Below are 22,272 nucleotides of genomic sequence, written 5' to 3'. Positions count from 1 at the left end.
GATCCGGAGTGACTGTGACGAGCATGGCGGCGCCAGGTCTGATATAGACCTGATGACGCTGTGCGGCCAGCCAATCACTGTAATGCCCACAACCAACATGGCTACAGCATTACAGTGCATGGCAGGCAATCCCTGCATGTTCATTGGCTCTCTAAAGAGCGCCAAACATGCAGGGAGGGGACCTGAGTTCCCGCCCGAGCAACCCGGAAATACTCGGCGAGCGCCGAGTGTCTCGAGCACTGAGAGCAACGAGCAGTAGTGAGCATGCTCGCTCATCACTACTAAAGGGGTTATTTAGTGGGACAGTTTTATAGGTCAGGTCGTTACGAACGCGGCAATACAAAATATGTGTACTTTTATTGGTTTTATTTTTTTTCATAATAAATAAATATTATGGGTACAATATATTTTTATTTTTTGAGGATTACTTTTTTTTATATTTTTAGAATTTAATTTTTTTTTCACTTTCTGGCACTTTTTTAACTTTTAAATTTTGTCCCACTATGGGACTTCCACTTTTTGAAGCCTGATCGGCTGTATAGCATAGAGAGCAGCAGCTCCCTATGCCATGCAGCCTGTCAGAGCTGCACAGGGAGAAGTTACTTTGGTCATGCACTGCGCATGACCAAAGTAACTTCCTGCTGTCTTGTGACCCGGATGTTGTTATGATGAGTTCAGGTCATCATGACAACATCCGGGAGCCGCCGCAGACAGCGCGGGACACCGGCAGGGGAGGTAAGTATCAGTGCTTACTTCCCGTTGCCCCCACAATGCTGCGATCGACTTTGATCGCAGCATTTCGGGGGTTAATGTGTCAGGAGCAGTGCTTGACTGCTCCTGGCACAGAGCACTGGGTGTCAGCTGTGACAATCAGCTGACACCCATATGCGATCGCCTTGCACCGCTTGTGTGTGGGCGCGATCGTATCATGCGAAATAGTACGTAGCTGGCCCAATAGGTCCAGGGCGCAGCTACGTACTATTACTGACAAGGTCATAAAGGGGTTAAAAACATGGGAAATTGCATAAAAAAGCATAAGAAAAACATTAAAAAGCCAGTAGAGGAGACAAGACAGCAGTGAGTATGAGGATCCTGGAATCAACTGCGATCTAGTGGTGTCAGTTCTGAACTGTCTACATCGGAGGGGATTTTTTGAGGCCCTCACTCCAGCAACTCCGATCTAGTCTCCTCAGCAGTGAAGCGTCTTGCCGGGAGCAATATTCAAATACATGGGCGGCGCCAGCAGTTGCTGAATGCGGTGCTGCACATGACTGAATGAGAGAATCACACCCCTATGACTGAATATGAGCAGGTAGGACAAAGTGTATATAAAGTTATAAAATCATTATACTACCACCGATTTTAATGAAAAAAGATTGTTAGTGATGTACATTGCATCAATAACAAAGCAATGGAGGTAGTGTAGATAGCAACTAGGATGTGACAAGTTCCCTTTAAGATCTGCAATCTGGCACCTTGGCAAAGCCCAGTTCTGTTCTCCCTCTGATATCTGTCACGGGTGTGTCAGGTTTGACAGACAGTCATACGGGATCCAGTTGTAGAACGTCACTGCGTTTGGCCTTGCAAACATTTACCTGATCCTTTCATTATCCCTCTCTCTCTAGTCAGCTAGAATTTCCTTGGAGTTCCTTTGTGGATTGTAGTCATGTTCTCTCCGGTGTCAACTTAAAGCTAAGTGTATTCCCTTGTATTTTTCCCTGGTTTGTACTTTTGTTTGCAGTGGGGCTGACTAGTGCTCACCCCTTCCCCTCCCTACCTAGGGCCTAGCTCTAGGGTCAGCTAGGGCTAAGCTATCCTGCTCGGTAATAGGTATGGAACCTATGTAGGGTCAATAGGGGAGTCAGGGTGTCATTATATCTGCTTAGGAGTCTCCACTCTCACTTTCCCTAGTAGTAGGGCTCCCTCCTCTGTTTCTGTCATTATACGCTGAGTTCTCCCCATACCTAGCGTAACACTAACAAACAGGTCATGCTGGAGAAACTTGCACCTGCTGCCACTCAGTGTCTTCAGCCCCTTTGTGAAAAACTAATGTTTCGTCAGCCAGTCGACCAAATAAAACTTTTGAGATGGAAATTGTGGATGGCTTCGCTTCTGGTACTGGGTGCTAATACCAATTCACTGGAAATATTCCTGGCTGGCTGGAGACAAGGTCATTCCCACAGAAAAGTACCAGCAAGCTAAGGAGATGTTGGCCTCTATCATCATGAAGGAGTTTGCTCATTGTCTAGGAGACCGACCACCACTGCTGTCTACCTTGTGCCCATTTCAGAAAGTCAGCTACGCCACCCTGGCAGTGCTTCAGCAGCGTTTGCAGCTTCCAGCTCACCAACTGGTGTGTGATTTGACTACACGTTGGAAATCAATGTTGCAGATGTTGTGAAGGATTTGTGAGCAGCAGAGGGCAGTTGTTGAGTACCAGCTTCAACGCGCTCATTGGAATTCAGGTCAGCCTCCGCACATAAGAGCTGATGAGTGGGCATGGATGTCTGACGTCTGTGCCATCCTCCAAAACCTTGAGGACTCCACCAAGATGCTGAGTGATGATGACGCCATAATTAGCGTCACCATCCCGTTTCTCTGTCTACTGAAATGCTTGCTGCTCACAGTAAAAGAGGAGGCATTGCAGACAGAGCAAGGGACTATACAGGGTGATGCTACACAGCCTAGCCTCATCTCATCTCAATGTGGATTGGGTGATAATGAGAAAGAGGAGAATGAGGAGGAGAACATGGACAGTTGTCCTCTTGATGAGGACAGGGAAGTCTTGGCTGTCTTGGAAGTTTTGATCCCCCTCTTTTAGTCTGTGGGAAAGCTGTATGAGTTTCTCTTAATGATGACCTTCAGTGGCCTAAACCGTGGATTTGCTTATGCATGTTATTTCTCAAAACGCATTGCAGATCAGGCCATTGCCCAACTCTATAGTCATGAAATTCAAGGCGTAAAAATCTTGTGAGTCAAAGCACCACTGAGAAGTGTAAGATGATGTTGGATGGGCTACCATTGCTTATGGAACAAGCTGCATTAGAGGACTTCCTGGGAGAAATGACAGCCGGAGTAGATACGGTTTCCCTCTTCGCCAGTCCTTTCACCAACCTAAAGAATATGGCTGTGTGGCGCCCCTGAGGGTTCGGTCGCCACAGAGGTACTGCACCTCACCCAGAGGTGTGGTGTCTCCCTTTCTCTCAGGTAAGGAGGGAGTGCTGTACGGAACAACAACACCTACATCCAACACTACACTACCCCAGGCCAGCAGGAGCGGCAAGACGCAATGTAGTTTTCTGCTCAGCCCTGACCCTGGCTGGGGTGGGGGGAACCCAAAGTTAGGGGTAACCAGTAGTGGGTGTGGGTGGAGGAAGTAGTTTATGGGAGCACTCATACAGTAAAGATAGAAAATAGGGAAGCCATCTTAGGGTGGCAGTCTAGTAGTTGGAGAACAGTTTGGGAGCAGAGTCTCTCTAGGAGCTCTGCTCCACTACAAGGGCCCAGGACTGAGGCCCAGAAGGGGAGCAGGGAGTAAGCTCCATTCTACAGAAGGGATCCTAGGGGGTACGACGAGTGCAGGTGGCACCCGTACAACACGAACCAGCCAAGTGTCAGGAGGATCTAGGCCGCAAGAAGGGGACCGGCCCCTGGCCCAGTCGTGCAGCTTCAAGCCTCGTCTGGAAAAACCGGAGGCTTCTGACTTCTATAGCCAGGAGCCAAACTCTCACTTCAATCCAAAAGTAAGGTCAAGCAGGTCTGTGCAACTCCGACGGACAGGGGGGACCTCGCAGCACCCGAACAGGATTCACAGTGGGAAGCGCAGGGCAGGAGGGAGTAAAGACCCAGCGTGAAGTCAGTCTAGGAAGGTACATAGGAAAGTGGGGTTCTGCCAGGCACACCCGAACTGCCTGAGGAAGGACTGAACCCCTGCCCGGTGAACGCAGCGTGACGCGGGAGGTCTGCACCAGTACAGTGCACCTGTGGACTGTCTAAGAACTGTGAGTAAATCTTGGATGGCTGCACTGAACTGCCTCCGCTCCTTTATTTCGCCGGTGCCATTCCCCTCCCTGCACTACAACGCCCAGTGCACCTCCATCTATCCTACACTGCCCTGAGGCCTGCTCCACCTGTGGGGAGCCGTTTCATCTCTAGCTGCCCTATCATCTGCCTCAGACACAGATCCTCACCAGACACCACAGGTGGCGTCACAAAAAATCCCAAAAACCCCATAAAAAAAAAGGTATTCCCCTTTTCACTGACGCCCTGGGTCACGGACCGGGCCAGCCACCGTGATCTCCCCCAAAAGCAGCCATAAGGCCCGGCTGCCGAGTACCCCACGGCCCTGGGGGCGCGTCAGCTGTGGTGAAATACAACTCTCACCGAGAAAAAATGTCAGACTGAAGAACATTGGGCCCACCAGAGGATTTGATTCTGAGGACCCACCTTTCTCCCCACTCAAAAGCCCCATAGCAGCTGCTAGGTTTGCACTATGAACTCTCCTGAAGGAGATGCCAGGGCCCACCGGAGGAGTCTCTGGTTCTCTGGAGGGCCCATCCAACCCTGCCAAGAAGCAGCACTGGCTAAGAAAAGTCTGTATAAAGGTTCATGGGCACTCTACGGCTGCTTTTTTACTGTGGACTGGCTCCAGCAATCTATAAGACTTAAGATCTGCAATCTGGAACCTTGGCAAAGCCCAATTCTGTTCTCCCTATGATATCTAACAGGTCATGCTGGAGAAACTTGCACTTACTGCTACTCAGTGTCTTCAGCTTCTTTGTGAGAAACTAATGTTTGGGCAGCCAGTCTACCAAATAAAATTCCTGAGATGGAAATTGTGGATGGCTTTGCTTCTGGTACTGGATGCTAATACCAAACCATGGCGTGCCATAATTCACTGGAAATATTCCTGGCTGGTTGGAAACAAGCTCATTCCCACAGAAAAGTACCAGTGTCACGAAACGACAAGGGGATGTCCGGCGGACAGCACAACACACGGATGCAACGGGAAATAGAGGGGGAAGGAGGGCCCTAGGGGAAGGGAAAAAGGGAAGGGACACCTCCTGACACCAACCTGTGTCTGTCCCTAAGCTCCCCTATCGTCCCTAGATGGGTCCTTCCCCCTGTGCGTAATCACGTGCCTAAGCCCTCGCGGGCCCTGAACTTAACCTGGCTAGTGCGCAGGCCAGTAAGACACTAGTCTCAACACTACAATGGGACAACACAAGGAAGGAAAGACAAACAATGGGAAGATAACAACATAAAATACACTTCTCTCTCCAACAGAAAACTTCACCGAGCAATAGCAACGAACACCACAGCTTCTCTAGAGACTGGCTCCTTCAAAGAGGTCAGCATAGAATGAACTATAACCGGCGGTCAGCTGATGGATCATGTGGCTATTTTAAAGAAGGTGGAAGTGGCACCAATCAACATCAGCTGACAGCTAACAAAAGGCTGGCAGCAAGAGACTAACATTAACCCTTGCTGGACCAAAAGGAAAAAATTACATTTAAATTACAGCATAACTAGAGCTGCAATGAATTTCAAAATTATTCATGACAACCAGCAAGGTAAGGAAATGATGGCCTCTATCATAATGAAGGAGTGTCTAAGGGACTGACCACCATGGCTGTCAGCCTTGTGAACATTGTTTGAAGCTTGATTGACCCAAGGCCCGCAATCCTCAGCGTCGGGAGGACGTGTCCCGTCCCAGGGTCCGACTGGGTCCCAGCTTCCACAATATTAACCCAGTGTGCCATCAGTGAGATGTACCGTCCCTGGCAACAAGCACTTGTCCACGTGTCTGTGGTCCTTCCCAGTAACTGCGTTGGTGAAGGTACGGGTAATGTTCTGGGATCCGTGCTTGTATAAGGCGGGGACGGCACACCGGGAGAAATAGTGGAGGCTGGGGACCGAGTACCGAGGGACAGCCGCCGCCATGAGGTTGCGGAAAGCATCCGCCTCCATGAGCCTAAAAGGCGAAATTTCTAGTGCAAGCAATCGAGCAATGTGGCAGGTTAGTATTGCGGCCTGTAGGTGGCTGCGTATTTGCGCTTGTGTTCCAAGGACTGGGGTAGGGGCAACTGAACTCTGAGGGACAACTGAGGAACATGCTGATTCCAAGTAAAAAAAAAATCTCCCAGATCTGCACATTCCTCAAACAAGAATCTGCAAAAACAATTGTGCATGCCCTCATCATCTCCCGCCTCGACTACTGCAAGTTTCTGCTCTGTGGCCTCTCTTCTACCACTCTCGCACCCCTCCAATCTATCCTAAACTGTGCTGGCCAACTAATCCACCTGTCACCCTCGCTATTCCCTGGCTTCTACTCTCTGTCAGTCCCTGCACTGGCTTCCCGTTGCCCATAGACTCCAGTTGAAAAGCCTAACTTTGGCATGCCAAGCCATCGAAAACCTGTCTCCTCCATACATCTGTGACCTAGTTTCCCTCTACTTACCTGCGCACAACCTCCTATCCTTACAAGATCTCCTTATCTACTTCCCTCTTATCTCTTCTTGCCACAACCACATACAAGATGTGTCCCGTGCATCTCCCCTACTGTGGAATTCTGTACCCCAACACATCAGACTCTCGCCTACCATGGAAGCCTTGAAAAGGAAGCTAAAAACCCACTTCTTCAGACAAGCGTACAATTTGCAGTAACCTTCGCTCCACCATACCACTGCACGACCAGCTGTACCCTCATTTACTGTACCCTCCCCCATCCCTTGTAGATTGTTTGTGAGCCCTCATAAGCAGGGTCCTCTCTCCTCTTGTACCAGTCGATGACCTCTTTTCACATGTAAAGCGCCATGCAATAAATGGTGCTATAATAATAAATAATAATAATTATACTACTTATACTCTGGGCCAATTGATGGCACTTTCCTGGTGTCAGACCCTAATTTGATGTGTTTTGGCAGCTTTTGGGCCAGTTTGAAGGTGTTGTGTATGTGTTTGGTTTTGCCCCCCATTGAATACAATGGCGTTCGGATATGTTCGGCGAATATTCGAAGAATAAATAGGCGAATATTGCAAAATAGGCGATCGTAATCTGAACCGAATATTGAAATACTCGCTCATCTCTACTCCTGGCTGGAGCAAAATTATTAGCAAAAAATATTTAGATACTGAAATGTGCCCTGGTTTCCAGAGCACGTTATTAGCACAAAGAATTTAGATTCTGAAATGTGGACTCCTGGCTGGAGCAAAAATATTAGCACAAAAGATTTCTATGCTGAAATGTGGCCTGGTTTCTGAAGCATGCTATTAACATGAAGAATTTAGATTCTGAAATGTGGACTCCTTGCTGCAGCACAATATTAGCAACACAAAATATTTATATGCTGAAATGAGACCTGGTTTCTGGAGCACGCCATTAGCACAAATAATTTAGATTTTGAAATGTGGACTCCTGGCTGGAGCATAATTATTAGCACAAAAGATTTATATTCTGAAATGTGGCCTGGTGTCTTTGGACCACACAATTAGCAAAAAGGATTAATCTGCTGGAATGTCGATTTCACAGTCACACAGGATCCTATCTATCTGAACTAGCTGACTGACAATTAACCGCCTAGATAACTATCTGACTATCCTGTATCAGCAGCAGGAGCAGCCTCTCTGCGCTGTTACACTGACAAAATGGCGCCAAGACAACATGTCTGCTCTTTACATGGAGAGGGACATGTGACTTCGGCAGCCAATGACACAAGCCCTTTTGTCTGGACGTTGTGAATGGTTTCTGCACCCTGATTGGCTGCCAAAACCTCCACACATTACGTTAAGAAAAAAAAATTAAGAATAACAGTCCACCGCTCCTCTGACCTCTCCCCCACCCCCTGCCCTCATCAAACACGTCCTCCCCGCTCATCATACAGCACCACTATCCTAACCAAAGTCCTAACAAAAGCATTAGTGGAAACATTATTATTATAATAATTATAATTATTTACTTTGGCCGAACTTTGCCGATTTTGAGGAAAATACTCGGGGTTCTGAACACGAATCCGAATGTGCAATATTCGTGGCAATTTTGTGATTGGCGAATATTTTCCAAACAAGTTCGCTCATTTCTACCCGGCAGCCACGATAAGGCAATTCTCTCTGCTGGGAACCTATCTAATGTGAATCCTCTCTTAGGCCGAAGCCTACATTTATATGGGAAGGATCCTGCTTAAATTAAAACTGCCAGAGGCTGAGGCAGCCACGGATTCAGATTAGATAGGTTCCCAGCAGAAAGAATCACCTTATCTGGCTATTGGGTACAGGAAATTGTGAATTGTGTGGAACTGGTGTGGGATGCATAGACGTAACGTGTTTGTCACTACTGCATTCAGTGCACTTAATGACAGCCTTACAGTCCTTAGCAATGTGGTCTGAGGAGGCACAGCACTTATAACGTATCCCAAGTTCCGTGAGAGTATCTCTACTCTCCTGCAAAGTCTTTTACCTGAGTCCACAACATTCCTTAAGTGGGAGCAATAGCATTTGGTTTAGTTAAGGAGGGTACTGTAAGTGGAACGTCAGTCTTTCTCACGGAAACTGTGCCCTTTAACTCTTTACGTTTGGTGGTAATGATATCATACCTTGTAGATGATGATGATGAAGCTGGTGGAGTAGGTTCAGTGAAGTTGAATCTGGGATCATTCTTCTTCCGAGCTTGATCACTGATGAATCTGGAAAAATGCAAAAAGGGAGGAAAGGACACGTTATGCTCTCTTTTGTACCTTAAGCCGTGGTCTACCCATTTTTCCTGCATTTTGCAAGGCAACTTGGACACTTGGTGTGTATGCAACTGTATGTTGCCAGGTCTGTATAGTATTACGTATCCCGTATCCTGTGTCCCGTTAGTCCACCATACTTAGTTCTTTTTTTCCTGTGACCACTTCGGCAGTGTCCTAATCTCGAAATTGGGTCTGCGGCACCTGTACCCCATGGCCACATCGGCTGTACCTGTCTGCCACCCTGAGGGCTGAATACCCAGGCCAGAACATGGAACCTGTCCCTGTGGCCGTCCTGCCAGCACAGCCTGAACCTGTCCCTGTGTCACGCAAGGTGAGGGAATGAACAAGTGTACAATGATGGGAAAAGAGGGAAGGGAGCCCAACAACTAGGGAAAGGGTGAGTGGAGACCCCTAGGCAGATCTAATATCACGCTGACTACCCTATCATCCCTATATAGGTTCCGCACCTATCACCGAGCAGGAACCTAATCCCTGAATGTCCCAAGAGCTAGACCCTAGATATGGAGGGGACAGGGTGAGCACTAGTCAGGCCCCACTATAAACTAAAGACAAGAAGGTAAACAAACAAAGGGGATACACTTAGCTTGAGCAGACACCAGAGAGATAACGCCAACTGTCCTCCAAGGGCACCAAAGAATAAACTAGCCAACTAATAGTACTCCAAGCCTGGACAGAAGAAAATAAAACTATCAACGGCGACTCTCTGGAGAAACGTAAAGTTTTTAACTACCAAGCAAGAGTGTGTCATTCAGCAGCAGAAGGTAGAGGTCCATGCTGGGTCCTAAAGGAAGAAGGATATCACTATACTACAGAGATGAGAGGATCAAGAAGGCGTCTGCAATGCCAAGCGCAGTCACCTTCTACAGCCAGATCCAGAGCGACCATCTGTCAAATTTGATACACCTGTGACAGTACCCCTCTTCTACGAGTGGCCTCTGGACACTCAGGGCCAAGTTTCTCAGGATAAGAAGTGTGGAACGAACGAATCAGCCTAGGGACATTCACTTCTGATGCCGAAACCCACATCCTTCCCTCTGGACTATAACCTTTCCAGTGCACCAAGTACTGTAGGGAAAGACGCTGGAGACGAGAATCTACAATCCTCGAAATTTGAAACACCAAATTACGATCAACCATGATTGGGAGCGGTGGTAGGGGAGAAGACTCAAGAGGTTCTACATATTTCTTCAGCAGAGACCTGTGAAAGACATTGTGGATTTTAAGGCCCTGAGGTAGCTTAAGACAAAACGATGTCCCTATTTTATAGGGACCAAAAAATCTAGGTCTCAGCTTCCAGGAAGGAACCCTCAACCTGATATTCCTGGTAGACAACCAAACAAAGTCATTCACACTTAGGTCCGGACCTGGCGAGCGTTTCCTGTCAGCCATACGTTTGTACCTGTCTCCCATGATCTTTAAATTACTCTGAACCCACCGTCACACAGAGGAGAGTGATGAAGCAAAACATTCCTCCTCAGCAACTCCCGAAGCCCCTCCCCTACTAAAAGTACCAAACTGTGGATGGAAACCGTATGCACCTAAGAACGGTGACCTGACGGTAGATTCTTGATGATGATTATTAATAGCAAACTCGGCCAACGGTAAGTAAGATGCCCAATCCTCCTGGTTTTGGGAGACAAAACACCTGAAGTATGTCTCTAAATTCTGATTAATGCACTCAGTCTGTCCATTTGATTGAGGATGGAAGGCAGAGGAAAAGGACAGCTGCACCCCGAGTCGAGTACAGAAAGCTTTCCAGAACTTAGAAACAAACTGGGTCCCCCGATCTGACACCACATGGGAGGAAACCCTGTGAGGATTAACAATCTCATTTATAAATACCTGAGCAAGAGTCTTGGCATTGCCGGTAATGCGACAAAGCGAACAATTTTACTGAACCTACAACCACCAAAACCACAGTCTTGCCTGCAGACACCGGTAGGTCAGTAATAAAATCCATGGACAAGTGTGTTCATGGCCTGCTAAGAACAGGCAGTGGAAGAAGAGGACCAGACGGATGGGTGTGCGATACTTTAGAACGTGCGCAAATACCACAAGCAGACACATGTTTAATCACATCCCGATGCAACCCTGGCCACCAAAAATGATGAGAAAGGAGGTCCGCAGTTGCCTTACCACCTGGATGACCAGCAAGCACAGAATTGTCATGTTCCCTAATTACTTTGCGGCGCAGATTAGTTAGTACAAATAACCTCCCCGAAGGGCAGGAGGTAGGGGCATCCCCCTGAGCCTCCAACACTTCACCCCCAGGTCAGGGTACAATGCGAAATTACTACCCCCTTCTGCAAAATCGGGGCAGGGTTCTCATGGTCACCACCACCAGGGAAGCTCTGGGACAAAAGCATCAGCAATGATGTTTTTGATCCCTGGATGGAAAGAGACAACAAACTTGAAGCTAGTAAAAAACAGGGACCATCTAGCTTGCCCAGGGTTGAGACGTTTAGCCAATTGAAGATATGACAGGTTCCCATGGTCCGTGATAACAGCAATAGGATGGACAACCCCCTCCAACCAATGTCGCCATTGTTTGAACGCCAATTTTATTGCCAAAACCTCCCTATTAACCGTGTCATAATTCCCTCAGCCAAAGATAATTTCTTGGAAAAGAAAGCGCATGGACGCCATTTACCAGGGGACGGACCCTGAGACAACACAGCCCCAACCCCCACCTCCGATGCATCAACTTCAACGATAAAAGACTGAGAAACATCAGGTTGACTGAGTATAGGTGCTGTGGCAAAGCAACTCTTTATAGGGAGGAAAAAGCCTGCTGGGCGGCATTTGACTATTTCAAAAAATTAGACCCCTTCCTTGTCATGTCAGTGAGGGGTTTCAAAATCACAGAATAATTTTGGATGAATTTCCGGTAAAAATTAGTAAAGCCCAGAAAACGCTGCAAGGACTGCATGGATCTTCTCCGGATGCATCCGAAAACCCGAAGATGACAACAGGTACCCCAAAAACTGCACCTCCTGGACGGTGAATACACATTTCTCTAGTTTGGCATATAGTTTGTTATCCCTTAATTTCTGAAGCACCTGTTTAACATGCCCCCGATATGTCTCAAAATCAGGTGGGTAAACCAAGATATCGTCCATATAGACCACAACAAACCTGCCCACCAAATGATGGAAAACATAATTTATGAAATGTTGCACACCGCAGGTGCATTGGTCAGACCAAAAGGCATAACCAGACTCTTGAAATGCCCCTCAGGGATATTGAATGCTGTTTTCCATTCATCACCTTCTCTGATTCTAAACAGATTGCAGGCTCCCCTTAAATCCAATTTGGAGAACACCTTAGCTCCAACAACCTGGCTGAACAAATCTGGAATCAGAGAAAGACGGTATGGATCTCGGATGGTAATTTCATTCAATTCCCGGAAATCTAAACAGGGAAGGAGACCGCCATCTTTCTTCTTCACGAAGAAGAACCCTGCCTCCACGGACAAAGATGAGGGTCTGATATGTCCCTTCTCCAGACTTTCCGCAATGAAATCCTTCATGGTTTGTCTCTCAGGGCCAGAAAGATTATACAGTCTGGTCTTTGGTAGTTTAGCTCAAGGGGTCAGATTAAAGGGGTTGTCCACTACTATTGAAAATAGGTGAATGTATTTTTATTAAGAAAATAAGTTTATTTGTAAACACCTTGCGCTGGTGTTACTGCCTGTGAGCGGCGCTATCACTGGCCACTCACAGGCATCACGTGACCTCAAGCTGCAGCCGGCTCTGACATCCGCTGATGTCACGTCAAGTTCCGGCGGCAGCTGGGCGTGACTCAGTGCTGCGTTCCACAGTGAATACTGGGCTGTGGGTGGGGTTACCCTGTGCATCACACCCAGCATCCACCGCGCGCTCTACATCTCCTCATTCATTGGGAAAGTGCAAGGTGGATGCTGGGTGTGACACGTGGGGGACCGCGCACACAACCCAGCAGCCACCTTGGGGACCGCGTCATTGATGTCACGCCTCACTTGACGTGACATCAGCGGGGGGTCACGTGATGCCTGTGAGTGGCCAGCTATTGCACCGCTCACAGGCAGTAACACCAGCGCAAGGTATTTACAAAGATACTTATTTTTATCATAAAAATACATTGGCCTATTTTCAATAGTAGTGGACAACCCCTTTAATAGGACAGTCATGTGCACGATGAGGAGGCAAATTCTGACACCCCTTCTCAGAATAAACATCCTCAAAACCAGACAAAAATGCAGGTAAGGTCTCTGTAGAGACTGCAAAAAGGGAAATATTTAAACAGTTCTCATGGCAGTAATCTCTCCATTCAACAATCTAACTGGATTTCCAATCCACTATCAGATTATGTTTCACCAACCAGGGTAGACCCAGTACAATCGGAGTGGAAAGGCTGTCTAGGACATAACAAGGAATTATTTCACAATGAACTATCCCCACCCTCAGTTTTATATTATGTACAATCTGAGTCAGAGCTTTCTGTGCAAGTGACGCTGAGTCGATGGCAAAAATAGGAATGGGCTTAACTAAAGTACAAAAAGCAAGTCCATGAGTTCTCACAAACTCAGCATCAACTATGCTGACTCCAGCTCCACTGTCTACAAACACAGAATTGGTTTCAGTCCTGCTCTCTAATACCACCTCTGCTGTTAGGACAAATCAAGAACTGCAGGTTGATGACAAACACACCCCCTGATTATCCAACTTCAGACTACCAAGGGTTAATCAAGTTTAATTTTGCTTAGGAATTGAGGGAAAGGCAATAAAATGTCCCTTTTTTCTATTAAAAAAAATGCCCTTTTTTTTCGGATCTCAGGGGAAATATACGATGCAGAGGCACCCCTTAACTGCATGGATTCTTCCACCTCCACCAGTACTGGTTCAACCCAGGCCGCCCCCCTGGCAAAGGGGCATTACCCCGAAAAGAGGCCTTCGGAGAAGGTGGTCTCACCCACCTTTCCCGAAGGCGTCTATCAACACGTACAGCCAATGACATGGCAGCCTCCAAGGACTCCGGGGTTTCATACACTGCCAAGGCATCTTTAATCCATTCAGTAAGGCCCTGACAAAATTGGCTTCTAAGAACTGGGTCATTCCAATTGGTATTGGTTGCCCATCTTTGGAATTCGGAGGAATACGTCTCCACTCACCGATACCCATGCTGAAAGTGACGCAACCTGGACTCAGCCAAGGAGATTCAGTCAGGATTATCATAGATGAGGGCTAGAGCCCCCCAAAAAAACCTCCACTGACTGGAGAAAAACAGAACCCAGTGACGAAGAGAAAGCCCAGGATTGAGGATCTCCTTACAACAGTGAGATCACAATCCCAACTCGCTGAACCTCATCTCCAGAGGAGTAAGGACATAGTTTAAAATATAATTTGAAAGCTGTCGTGAACACAAAAACTTGTTTCTACCTCCTGAAAACCTGTCCGGGAGGGCAATTTTGGGTTCAAGCTGGACCGGCCTACCCGCAGAGACCCCAAGATTAGGGGTCTGCAGCCGCTGCCGTTGCTGCTGAACCTCAGAGCGAAGGTCAGTCACCTCCAGAGACAGCTTGTGCAGCTGCTCTGCCAGCATTGCAATGGGATCCATGAACCAAGGGAGAAGGAAAAAAAACACACACAAAAAAAACACTAGACAGTTTTTTTGTTTTTTTTATGCACGGCCAGTGATAATGTCACGCAAGGTGAGGGAAGGAACAAGTGTACAATGATGGGAAAAGGGGGAAGGGAGCCCAACAACTAGGGAAAGGGGGATGGAGACCCCTAGGCAGATCTAATATCACCCTGACTACCCTATCGTCCCTATATAGGTTCCGCACCTATCACCGAGCAGGAACCTAATCCCTGAATGTCCCTAGAGCTAGGCCCTAGGTAGGGAGGGGACAGGGTGAGCACTAGTCAGGCCACACTATAAACTAAAGACAACAAGGTAAACAAACAAAGGGGATACACTTAGCTTAAGCAGACACCAGAGAGATAATGCCAACTGTCCTCCAAGGGCACCAAAGAAGAAATTAGCCAACTACTAGTACACCAAGCCTGGACAGAAGAACATAGAACTATCACTGGCGACTCTCTGGAGAAACTTAGAGTTTTTAGCTACCAAGCAAGGGTGTGTGTCACGCAAGGTGTGGGAAAGACCCAGCGCAACACAAAGGGAAGAGGGAAAGGAAGCCCAAACTCCAGGGAAAGGTGGGAACGTGGAGACCTCCTACTCCAATCCAGCATTACCCTGTCTCCCCTAACGAATATTAGAGAAGAAAAAGGTGGGCACCACCTACATCAATATCATATGGTGTTCAACCCGTCACATACTAGACACACACATGGTCAAAAGATACAAAGGGAAAAGAAGTATGTATAGACGGGGATCACCAAACCATAGAAATGCAAAATAATTTTATTGCACACTGAACTAGACAAACATAAGTTAAAAACATTTAAAAAGCATAATGCTCAAACCAAGTAGCAAGCCGCAACATAATATTGTATTGGCTAAACCTCAAGAAATGTCACCACAAAAAATAATAAAGGATGGCTTAAACAACTATAGTAGGTACAGCATGGTACAACTTATTTATGTCAAACATTAATAGTGATAAATAAAGTCATACTCACACTGTTAGACCTAATAGTACCTATACTATACATTTCTTGAGGTTTAGCCAATACAATATTATGATGCGGCTTGCTACTTGGTTTGAGCATTATGCTTTTTAAATGTTTTTAACTTATGTTTGTCTAGTTCAGTGTGCAATAAAATTATTTTGTATTTATATGGTTTGGTGATCCCCCTCTATACATACTTATTTTCCTTTTGTATCTTTTGACCCTGTCTCCCCTAACGTTTGTCCCTCAGCCAATTGCCGCACGCCTACCTCATCCTGTCTTACCCCGGCACCTGGCCCAAGCCAGGGAAGGGAGGGGATGAGCACTAGTCAATCTCCACCAAACACCATAGACAACAAGGAAGGACAAACAGGGGAAAAGTGTTTAGCTTTAGATGACTCCAGACAAATGCACAAACACGTCCTCAAGCTACAGAGAGGAAAAGGTACTGGTTTTGCTAAGCCTTCACAAGGAATAATGAATATCGCCGGCACCTCCCTCTAGAACACACCAGGTATTTATACACCCAGGCCAGGCAGTTAATTAGCCAGAGGGAGGTAGCCACTGGGTCCTAGAGACAGCCCCTTAGAAGATGTCTGTAATGCCAAACATAGACATCTCCTGCAACCAACTGCAGGGCGACTGTCTGTCACCTCTGACACACCCGTGACAGTACCCACCCCCTCTACAAGTGGCCTTCGGACACTCAGAACCGGGTTTCTCAGGATAAGAGGTGTGAAATGAGCGAACCAATCTGGGAGCGTTCACCTCTGACGCTGAAACGCACATCCTCTCCTCTGGACCATAGCCTTTCCAGTGCACCAAGTATTGTAGTGAACGACATTGGAGATGAGAATCTATAATCCTCGAAATCTGGAACTCCAGATTACCATCACCCATTACTGGCGGCGGTGGTAGAGACGAGGGCTCAAGAGGTTCCACATACTTTTTGAGTAAGCACCTATGGAACACATTGTGGACCTTAAGGGCCTGAGGAAGTTCAAGATGAAACCCTGCTGGGTTAATAACAGTGGTTATTTTATAGGGACCAATAAACCTAGGTCCCAGCTTCCAAGAAGGAACTTTCAATCTTGTATTCCTGGTAGACAACCAAACAAAGTCATTAACATTCAGGTCCGGACCTGGCAAAGCGTTTTCTGTCAGCCATACGTTTATACCTGTCTCCCATGATCTTTAAATTACTCAGAACACTCTGCCATACCGAGGAGAGCGACGAAGCAAACCGTTCCTCCTCAGAAACTCCTGAAGCTCCTCCCCCTCTAAAGGTACCAATCTGTGGGTGATAACTGTATGTACCGAAGAACGGTGACCTGCCAGTGGTTTCTTGGCGATGATTATTAATGGCTAATTCTGCCAGCAGTAGGTAGGATGCCCAATCCTCCTGATTTTCGGAAACGAAACACCTGAGGTAGGTCTCCAAATTCTGATTGACACGCTCGGTCTGTCCATTCAACTGATGGTGGAAGGCAGAGAAAAAGGACAGCTGCACCCCTAGTCGAGAACAGAAAGCCTTCCTGAACTTGGAAACAAACTGGGTCCCCTGATCTGACACCATATCAGAGGGAAACCCGTGAAGCTTCACGATATCATTTATGAACACCTGAGCAAGTGTCTTGGCATTTAGAAGTGCAGGCAATGCAACGAAATGAACCATTTTACTGAACCTATCTGCTACCACCAAAACCACCATTTTGCATGCAGAAACCGGTAGGTCAGTAATAAAATCCATGGATAAGTGTGTCCATGGCCTACTAGGGATAGGTAGCGGAAGAAGAGTACCAGACGGACGGGTATGCGAAACCTTAGAACGCACGCAAATACTACAAGCAGATACGTGTTCAATCACATCTCGATTAGTGACGGGCGAGCACTAAAATGCTCGGGTGCTCGTTGCTTGGGTCGAGCAAATTGAAATGCTCGGGTACTCGACCCGAGCAACGAACCCACTGTAAGTCTATGGGAAACTCGAGCATTTTTCCGGCGACTCCCCCCAGCGGTCTGCAGAGGGCCTAAAAATTACCCAAATCGATGGGAACAGTGCTCAAATGACATGGGAACAACATGGGGAAGATCCCTGGAAGCATTTCTGACTCCCAAGTCACTGCTGTCAACAATGTTGTCAGAACTATTACGGCATTTTTACGGACTCGCAATAAAACATACAAAAACTAAACCAAAATGGATTTTCCTGGGAAATATGTTGAGGAACATCCTTTCCAGGGTAATCACTTGTATATAAGGCAAAATAAATAACCAAAAACAAAAATGCTCCTCCACACCTTGGGCTATGTTCACATGTAGCGTTTTTGATGCATTTTTGCACTTTTGCATTGCTTTCAACCAAGACAAATGCATTCACCGGGAAATGTAATTTTAACATTTTACAACCTTATCTGGCCATGTGGTGTGTGACACATCATCAGACACATCCTGTTTCATTTATGATGGAGGGACTCTGAAAGTCACAAAGCCTATTTTTATAGGACCATCAGGCGTCCCTTACTATTCTTAAAGGGCCAGCAGTTGGCCATTCGCTATTGTTAGAGGGCAATCAGCCTGCTATGCTTTGTTGTTCCCATTAAGAACGAGTGGGTCTCCTATACTGTTATTGCGTATGCAGTGAGTGCAAGGGCTGCCAAAAATTTGGAGGCACTCCAATGCCCCTTGGAAGAGACATAGAGGGCCTCATGAAAAAATGTTCCCATTATTAGGAAGTGGGTCTCCCATAGTGTTTGCTTAAGCAGTGAATGCAAAAGCTGCCAAAAATTTGGAGGAACTCCAATGCCCCTTGCAAGAGACGTAGAGGTCAGAGAGCCTCCTAAAAACAATGCTCCCATAATTATGAAGTTAGTCTCCCATAGTGTTTGCCTATACAGTGAATGCAAAAGCTGCAAAAAATTTGTAGGAACTTCAATGCCCCTTGCAAGAGACGTAGAGGGCCTCATGAAAAAATGTTCCCATTATTAGGAAGTGGGTCTCCCATAATGTTAGCCTATGCAGTGAATGCAAAAGCTGCCAAAAATTTGGAGACACTCCAATGCCCCTTGCAAGAGACGTAGAGGTCAGAGAGCCTCCTAAAACAATGTTCCCATTATTAGGAAGTTTGTCTCCCATAGTGTTTGCCTATGCAGTGAATGCAAAAGCTGTCAAAAATTTAGAGGCACTCCAATGCCCCTTGTAAGAGACATGTCACCTAAGCATATTAGCTTCAGCACAGCCTGTTGCCACTTGGCCGAGGCAGTGCTGCAGTGCATCAAGCTTGCAACTGATGTGGTCATTTTGGAGATGGATGCTGAAGAGGAGGAGGAGGTGTAGGTGCTGTAGAATGTTATGGGAACCCTGATTGACTTATGGCCTGCAATCCTCGGCGTCGGGAGGACGTGTTCTGTCCCAAGGTCCGACTGGGTCCCGGCTTCCACTATGTTAACACAGTGTGCCGTTAGCGAGATGTACCATCCCTGCCCACAAGCACTTGTCCACGTGTCTGTGGTTAGGTGGACTTTCCCAGTAACTGCGTTGTTGAGGGCAGGCTAATGTTGTGGGACACGTGCTCGTGTAATGCGGGGACGGCACGCAGGGAGAAATAGTGGCGGCTGGGGACCGAGTACCGAGGAACGGCCGCCGCCATCAGGTGATGAAAGCTTTGGTCTCCACAAGCCTAAAAGGCAACATTTCGAGCGCAAGCAGTCTCGAAATGTGTGAATTTAGTAGTGTGGCCTGTGGGACGTTGGCTGAGTATTTGCACTTGTGTTCCAAGGACTGGGGACAACTGAACGCTGCACTGGGTCAAGGACGTGGACATGCTTGCTGATGGTGCTAGTTGAGAGTGTGCAATGTAAGGTGCAGGGCAGGAGGCATCTTCGCATGCCCCATGGACAGAGGATTGGCTTGTACGCACAACAGCAGAAGAAGCAGTGGTGCCACCCACAGACACTGTTCCTGGACCCTGGGGTTCAGCCCACTTAGTCAGGTGCTTTGCTGCCATGTGCCTGATCATGCTGGTGGTGGTCAGGCTGATAGTTTTGATACCCCTGCTGTTGCTGGCCTGGCAGGTGGTGCAAATGGCCTTTCTGGGATTATTGGCAGAGTCTTTAAAAAACAACCAGACTCGGGAAGACCTAACAGTTGTACTGGCAACTTCCGCCGTGTTGATGTTACGGGGAGCAGTTGCCCACCTTCTGTCTGCGGCCACCACAGTGCTTCTTCCTGCCTGTCGTGGTGCTACGCCTCCCTCCCCCTGTGTGCTTCTGTCCTCGCTCTGTATGTCCCTCTGCCAGGTTGGGTCAGTTACTATATCATCCACTACCTCGTCTTCCACTTCCGCACCCTGGTCCTCCTCCTGATTTTCTGGCAATTGTGTCTCAACATCGTCCACCTCTTATGACAGTTTCCCACCGTCGCCTTCGTGTGACCGTGGCTGCTCAAATATTTGGGCATCGCTACATGCGATCTCCTCTTGACCCGCTTCAAGTGGACTAGGCGAGAGGCCCGAATCTATAAATGGAAAAGTGAACAGCTCTTCGGAGTGTCCAAGTGTGGGATCAGTTGTCTCAGGGCACTTGGCATTGTGGAAGGAAGGAGTGAGGAATATGCAGTCCAGACTCACGGCTACTGAGACTTGACCATGTGGAAGACAGGGTGGTGGTGGTGGTGGTGGCTAATTGACTGGAAGCCTTATCTGCTATCCAACCAATAACCTTTTCTCACTGCTCTGTGTTCAATATTGGTGTTCTGCGGTCCCCTATTAATTGGGACAGGAAGGTCGAGCGAGAAGATGTGGGTGTTTGTTGTGGCACAATTTCAGCTAGCCCATGGCTTCGGCCTCGTCCTCTGCATGCACCATCAGTTGCCACGCTCCTTGCCCATTTTAAATGGAGGACAATATTTTCCAAGTTCACTACAAATGGCTGGATTTGAACCGCAGTCATATGTGATACGTGTGACGGAAAACTACAGTTTTAAATAGCTGGCCTGTAGGTAACTATTTTTAACAGCGACCTCAAGTCAATAACTTCACTGACACACTGCAACAAAATTTCAATGGAGGCCAGAAATGGCAGAATAGGTGAAGTCGCAAAATGATTCTTTAAGGAAGAAAAAGCCTGGAGGGAAGGATCCGACCATTTAGAAAAATCAGACCCCTTCTTAGTCATGTCAGTAAGGGGTTTCACAATAACAGAGCAAGTTTTGATGAATTTCCGATAAAAATTAGTAAAGCCCAGAAAACAATGTAGAGCCTTCAGGTTCTCGTGATATTCCCAATCAAGGACAGCACGGATCTTTTCTGGATGCATCCGAAAACCTGATGACAACAAGTACCCCAAAAACTGCACCTCATCAACAGTTTTCCAGTTTGGCATAAAGTTTGTTATCCCTTAATATCTGGAGCACCTGCTTAACATGCCCCCAATATGTCTTAAAATCAGGTGAGTAAACCAAAATATCGTCCAGATAGACTACCACAAACCACCCCACCAAATGATGGAAAATATAATTGATGAAATGCTGGAATACTGCAGGTGCATTGGTCAAACCAAAAGGCATAACCAGACTCTCGAAATGTCCTTCCGGGGTATTGAACGCTGTTTTCCATTCGTCCTCCTCTCTGATGCTAACCAGATTGTAGGCTCCCATTAAATCCAACTTGGAGAATACCTTAGCTCCTACAACCTGGCTGAACAAATCAGGAATCCGAGGAAAGGGTATGGATCACGTACGGTAATTTTATTTAATTCCCGGAAATCTAAAGAAGAATCCTGCCGCCAAGGGGCGAAGATGAAGGTCTGATATGTCCCTTCTCCAGACTTTCCACAATGAAATCCTTCATGGCTTGTCTCTCAGGGCCAGAAAGATTACACAGTCTGGACTTCAGTAGTTTAGCTCCAGGGGTCAGGTTAATAGGACAGTCATAAGCATAATGAGGAGGCAAATCCTGACACCCCCTCTCAGAAAAAACATCCTCAAAACCAGACAGAAAAGCAGGTAATATTTCCATAGAGACAGTAGCAAGGGAAATATTTAAACAGTTCTCATGGCAGTAATCTCCCCATTCAATAATCTCCCCGATTTGCCAATCCACCAACGGATTATGTTTGACAAGCCAAGGAATACCCAAAACAATAGGTGTGGAAAGATTGTCCAGGACATAGCAAGGGATTATTTCACAATGAACTGACCCCACCCTCAGTTTTACATTATGTACAATCTGAGTAAATGCTTTCTGTGCAAGTGGCGCTGAGTCAATGACAAAGATGGAAATAGGTTCAGCTAAAGCACAGCAAGCAAGACCATGAGTTTTCACAAACTCAGCATCAACCATGCTGACTCCGGCTCCACTGTCAACAAACACAGAAATTTTCTCGGTCTCTGCTGACAGCACAAAGTGGGAACTGCAGGTTGGTAACAAATGAACCTTTTGTTTATCCAACTCCACACTACCAAGAGTTAATAGAGTCTCCTTTTGTTTAGGAATTGAAAACGTCCCTTTTTCCACAAAAAAACATACGCCTTTTTACCTGAGAATCTCCGGGGAGATATATGATGTAGAGACACCCCTTAACTGCATGGGTTCCTCCACCTCCCACAGTACTGGTTCACCTCCAGACCGCTCCCCCGGCAGAGGTGCACAACCCCAACAAGAAGGCCCCGGAGAATGTGGACCTGTCTATCCCGTAGGCATCTATCAAGAAGTATGGCCAACGACATGGCAGCTTCCAATGACTACGGGGTTCCACATACTGCCAAGGCATCTTTCAACTTTTCAGTAAGCCCCTCACAAAATTGACTTCTAAGGGCTGAGTCATTCCATTTGGAATCCGTTGCCCATGTACGGAATTCTGAACTGTACGTCTCCACTGACGGATTTCCCTGCTGAAGGCGACGCAGCC

At 47.1% G+C, this 22,272-nt stretch overlaps 1 long non-coding RNA gene across 1 annotated transcript in view; it reads right to left on the bottom strand.

Annotated features, from left to right (window-relative positions):
• Positions 1–22,272, bottom strand: part of LOC141258394 (uncharacterized) — a 132,724-nt gene that overhangs the window by 31,124 nt on the left and 79,328 nt on the right. Inside the window, exon 2 of the long non-coding RNA XR_012318318.1 lies at positions 8,592–8,681. This is a non-coding gene — a long non-coding RNA (uncharacterized lncRNA). The remainder of the gene's footprint in view (positions 1–8,591; positions 8,682–22,272) is intronic.

Source organism: Phyllobates terribilis, unplaced genomic scaffold, assembly GCF_046119375.1.
Source record: "Phyllobates terribilis strain yellow unplaced genomic scaffold, ASM4611937v1 Scaffold_3__8_contigs__length_932513732, whole genome shotgun sequence".
NCBI classification, from domain to species: Eukaryota; Metazoa; Chordata; class Amphibia; order Anura; family Dendrobatidae; genus Phyllobates; species Phyllobates terribilis.
The sequence above is the reverse complement of the archived record's forward strand: the minus strand, read 5'-3'. Positions and strand labels throughout refer to the sequence as shown.